We start from the raw sequence: 6,000 nt of genomic DNA, 5'->3' as shown, positions 1-6,000 counted from the left end.
TGATTTTTTTTTTTTTTTTAAGTTCTCTCCTGGTTTCTTCCCTCCCTCCTTTCTTCTTTCTCACCTTCCAGTTTGCCATGAGTTAGGGCCCCAGTGATACATTACTCAATTCCTGCATGTATTTCTCAGTCCCTGACTTCTCTCTTCTGCATATCTATTTATGTCCCATCACTGAGCTTTCAGTTACTTCTGCTTTGTCATTTCTTTAATATGTGGTAGGGAAAGCCTCACATCCCCACCCCACCTCCCCATCAGTATTCAAGAAATCACTCCAATGTCCTTGCATGCTTGTTTTCCCACATAAACTAATCAGCTTATTTTTTGAATATTTATCTTGTTCTGAAGTTTCACATTAACATTCTGTTTTGAGTTCTGATTTTTCAAAAAACATACTGGGTAGCATTTGGTGGGGTCCCGGAAAACTCTCAGCCATATGTCTTCATATGTTGCTTCTCGCGTTTTCTGCTTCTGCACGTCCTATGACATAGGTTGGAACCTATAGGATTATCTATCTACCTTTCAGATCTCTAAGCAACTGTTCTCCCTGCAGCCACCAGAGGGCGCCTGTGAGCTCCTGAGTCAGATCTGGTTCCATGCCTCCTGCCCTCCGCCTGGGCTCCCTCCAGCTAAAAGCCCCAGGTCCTCCCCATCCCGCAGCCCACAAGACTGCGTCCTCGCTGCCTGCCCTCACCTTCCTCTCTACCCACCCACTCATTTTGCTCCAGCCAAACAGGCCTCCTCTCTTCCTCCAATTGGCCAGCCACGTTCCTACCCTAGGCCCATAACGTCTGCCTACAACACCTTCCCCAGAAAGTCACACAGCTCCCTCCCAACCGCTTTTAAATCTCTGTTGAAATTTTTGCCTCATCTCCTTGGTCACCATGTTAAAATTTCAAACCCCCAACCCTGGCTAGTCCACCCGCTTCATGCTTCAGTTTTCTCTGGATCACTGTGTACTCAATGCATACTTTATTATGTTGACTGGACAAGCCCCTTGAAGTCTCTTACGCGTGTCTCAATCCGAAAATTGGGCATTTATCATTGAACGCATACCTGAGGAGACAGTGCTCTCCTAAATCCCGGGGTCCCATAGGGAACAAGGCAGCCCAGCCCCTCACCCTCATAGAATTGACCAACGGAACAAATGATACAACCATGGTAGCAGGTGGCCGATAGGGCTGAGCAGAAAATTTTAAAAGGGTGTGGGAGTGGTGGGGGTGGGGAGGTGGGGAGGGCGGTCAAGAATGACCTGGCTAAGGAAATGGGACTCACTGGAGAAGAGTCACAGTAACAGCAACTGTAAGACTATCTAATGTGGATGCAATGCTTGTGTGCCAGGAGCTATTTGATACGCGTAAATGCATGAAATCCTTGTAGAAAATCTTCGTGCTAGCTGCTATTATATTTTACTTCATATATTTATGTAAAAATGTCAATATCCCTCGTCTTACAAATGGGTAAACTGAGGCACAGTGAACCTGGGTAGTTTACTTTTTTTCACACACAAAAAAAGTCGCACGCATTTAAGGTATACATGTTGATGAGTGAGGTTAAGTAATTTGAGAAAGTACACCCTGGGTGATGGGGGGAGCTGAGATTCGAACCTGTGAACACAGGCAGCTTCAGACAAACCAACCAGAGACACGGAGTGAGGGTACCCCCAACGCCGCCAGAGGGAAGACATGCGCGCAGGCGCAAGAGGGGAGGCGCGGCGCGCAGGCGCAGGAGCCGGAAGAGGGCGCTGCGCAGGGCACGCTGGTTCCTGAGGAAAGCCAGGAGGTGCTCCCCGTAGTACTCGACGTAGGTGAGCCGGTGGCCGTCGTGCCAGTGCTTGGAGCTGAGCCGATATAGTTGGCCTACTTGATGGCCTTGCCCAAGACCGTGTCGTGCTCGGTGATGGACGCCTCTCTGACGAAGGAGGGCTCGTGCCCCAGGTTCTCCTCGCCATCCCGCTTCGTGGTCCAGTAGCGGTAGCCTGTGGGCAGGTCAGAGACCTCAGGTAGGCGAGAAAAGGCAAGGGGGCACAGAGACGGGGTGTGGCACCGATGGTGTGGCTAACCAGGGTTCTTGGTCTCTTTAATCAGTAGAAACTGGTGAGGCCAGAGGGAAATTGAGGCAAGGCTTCACTGGGGTCCCTGCTGTAGCAGGGGAGAGAGAAAACAAGTGACAGATGTCCGTCCTTGCTCTGAGAGCGGGGAGCCGAACTGGTTCCTTATACGGGATGGGTCCAGGGGTTGGGCAGGAGAGGTGGCTTGGGTGGTGCTGTTTGGGGTTTTTGTCTTTTTGTGTCTTGTTCATGATTTGTCCCCCTTGCTTATGCACACAGTTGTTTTTAGTCCCTTATAGTTTCTTTGTGTTTTCTCGCTGGAGGAGATGTTTGGCCAAGGGCGGGCACAGCAGCGAAGTGTCCCAAGTCCCAGCCTGTCTCAATGCAGGCAGAGAAAGTGGAGGAAGAATGGGATGGGGGTGGGGGGAGAGCCATGAGAGAGAGAGTGAGAAAGACCAGGGCTTGCTGGTGGAGAAAGGATGCAGGGACAGGTGGACAGACAGATGCACGAGAGAGCAGAGGACAGCAGCAGGCCCACCAGCAAGTAGGCAACTCAGTCCTAGTGTTCCTCCTCTAGACCCCTCCCCACCAGGGTCAGGTGCCTCTGATAATGGGTGACCACCCCCGTACACACAGACACATACTCCCAGCCCAGTGTCCAGGCAGAGGGACAGTGACCTCCTCTCCAAAACTAAAGTTCTGACTGGACCCCCAAGGACCCCACTGATTGAGGGTCATTTCTGAGGGGACCCCCCCCCTCAAACTAGCCTCTCTGGGAGCCCTGCCAACCACAGTCTGGACGTAAGGAGCCCCTGACTGGCTTTCCTGTCTGGTGGGTGGGGTCTCTCCTTCACTGAACTCTGTCCTGGGCGAGGACATGGCTTCCGGGGTACTTTGACAAGTCTGTTCTCACCTGTCTGTGGGGCACCTGGTCTCCAGGGACTGGGCAGACAGATATTCTCAGAGACACACTTGCAACCAAGTGGAAGGTGGGGAAGGCACAGGGCTCCCCTCCAGTCACAGGGTGGTCATGAAAGGCCTCTCTGAACAGTGGGTAGGAGTGGACCAGGCAGAGAAGGGAGGGAGAAGCATCTGAGAAGAGAGCAATGTGTTGTAGGCTGTTGGGACTGAGGGAGAAGTGGATGGTGGGGAACGAAGAAAAGAGACAAAAGGGCCAGATCACATGAGGTCCTGCTGGCCGTGTTAGTAAAGAATTGTTTTCTGGTATTTCTGTGCCCATCCCCCACCCACATGCAGCGTTTCATCCCTGGTAGAGGCTGAAATCTCTGCCTTCCACTCAGCAGGCATTTTCACCTTGTCTGTCATCAGGAGGGCAGTGCCTACTCTTGTCTCCAGTTTCTTTTTATCTGTTTTGGTCACCTCCCCACCTGCTGCTCCCTGCTGTAGTCACCGGGGGAGCAGCAGTCTCCAGCATGAATGTCCAGAACATTCCTGCCTGTGGCCAGCTCCTGTAACGTCACTGTGAATTCCACAGCCTGAATCCCTCCTGGAAGCACAGCCTCCTGCACCTGTGCAGAGGCCAGTCTTGGGGGGTGAGGCAGAGGTCCACCCAAGAAGCCCCTTCACCCTGTGCCTCTGCAGCCCATGGTTCCCAATGTGACAGTTCCCAGGGAGGCTGCTGCTAAGTCACTTCAGTCCAACTCTTTGAGACCCCATGGACCGTAGCCCACCAGGCTCCTCTTGCATGGGATTTCCCAGGCAAGAATACTTGGTGGGTTGTCACCTCCTCCTCCAAGGGATCTTCCCGACGCAGGGGTCAAACCTGCATCTCTATGTCTCCTGCATTGGCAGGCAGGTTCTTTTCACTAGCACCACCTGGGAAGCTCCCCATTCCCATCCCAGGGAGGAGGTGACCAGGGAGAACCTGGTCTTAGGTTCAAGTCTGACAGCTGAAAAGGATTCCAGAGTCAGTGCTCAGCATTCATGGTTGGCTTTCAGAAAAAGCATTCACAAGGGAGCCTGAAAAAGAGAAATGAGATGGAGGAGGGAGATGATGGAGGAGGCAGACGCAGAAGGTATGATGTCATGGGGGCCAAGGAAGCAGAAGATTTCAAAAAGCAGAACAGCAATAGCAGGACCCAGGGCCCCCAAAAGGTCAAGGACCTATGCCCAGGGGGCTCGTGAATTCATTTACCAACCAGGCATGTCCTGGAGCCTCCCATGTGTGTGCAGCTACCTTGTCAAATATTGTTGGATGCTGTTGAGATTGATGGACTGAGAAATCATTTAAAAGCCTCTCTAGTTCCTAAAAAAATTAAATATAGAATTACCATATGACCCAGCAATCTTATTTCTGGGTATGGAACCGAGAGAATTGAAAGCAGGGACTAGAAGAGAGATTTACACACCTACATTCACACACAGCAGCATTAATCACAGTAGCCCAAAGTGACCCACTCTCTGACAGATGAATGGAAAAACAAAATGTGGCCCAATGGAATGTTATGCAGCCTTCAAAAGGAGAGAAATTCTAACAGGCTACAATATGGATGAACACATTGAGGATCTTATGCTCAGTGATATCATCCAATTACAAAAAGATAAATATTCCACTCATATTAGGTACTGAAATGAGTGGGCTTCATAGAGACAGGAAATAGAATGGTGGTTGCTAGGAGAGAGGGGAAAGAGGGTGTGTGGGGAGTTGTTTAAAGTGTACAGATTTTCAGTTTTGCAACATGTACAACTCAATGCACTTAACCCCATTGGACTCTATATTTTTAAATGGTTAAAATGATAAATTAACATAAAATAGTATATTTTACATTTACCACAGATTTAAAAATAAGTTTTTAAAATGCCTTTTTAAACTTAGTAGCTTTTCATTTCTCAGAGAACAACTATTTTTTTTTCCATTTATTTTTATTAGTTGGAAGAACAACTATTAAGAGAGCAATGAGGCCAGACTGAGAACTGTTGAGAAAATACATATATTTCTTTACTGAGTTTGAACATTTTTTTGACAATATAGACAGCTATATTTCTTTGATGAAGGGTAAGTATTGAAAAGAAAGTAAAAAAATATTGACAAAGATAAGTTCAGCATAAAAAAATGGCCTATATGTTTTGAGAAATACACTGTCAGTGAAGTAGCTAGATATATTATTAACACAGATCGCCTCCACCAGCTTTCCCATATATTAACATCAACCATCTAGAAAAAGGGAGAAACCACATCCACAATGGAAACACAGGCTATAAACTAGAGTTAAGTTGACCGGACACTATATGAAGTAGTTAATAGATAAAATCATTAAGGTTTAGGGAACTCCCTGGTGGTCCAGTGGTTAGGGCTCTGTGCTTTCACTTCAGGGGGCACAAGTTCAATGCCTGGTCAGGGACCTAAGATTCCACAAGCCTTGGAACATGGCCCCCCAGAATTTATTAAGGTTTTCTAAAGAAAAGATATGAGTAAATTGAAAAAGACATTAATGAATGAGAAGGCTGGATCTACATTGTAAAAGTTAAACTCTTCTGTAGATTAGTCAGTATAAACAAGCAATTTGAATCAAAATCTCCACAGAAAGTTTTACGGAACTTAGGTTGTTTTAAAGTTTACATAGAGGGCTCACCTGGTGGCTCAGTGGTGAAGAGTCCACCTGCCAACGCAGGAGACACAGGTTTGATCCCTGGTCCAGGAAGATCCCATGTGCCGCAGAGCAGCTGAGCCTGTGCGCCGCAACGTCCTGGGAGCTGCACCTACTGAAGGCTGTGTGCTCCAGGGCCCTTGATCTGCAGTGCAAGAGGCCACTGCAGTGAGAAGCCAGCGCACTGCAACTAGCGAAACGCCCACGCAGCAACGAAGATCCAGCTCCGCCACAAATAAAGTAAAACAGAAGGTCTACATAGATAGTAAAGTGCAAGAATAAAATAACAAAGGAAGCTTGCCAAAATCGAAACATAAAACTATCATCATTAAAACAACATGAAGG

This window comes from Cervus canadensis, chromosome 4 (genome assembly GCF_019320065.1).
Source record: "Cervus canadensis isolate Bull #8, Minnesota chromosome 4, ASM1932006v1, whole genome shotgun sequence".
NCBI lineage: Eukaryota > Metazoa > Chordata > Mammalia > Artiodactyla > Cervidae > Cervus > Cervus canadensis.
This window is presented reverse-complemented; position numbering follows the sequence as displayed.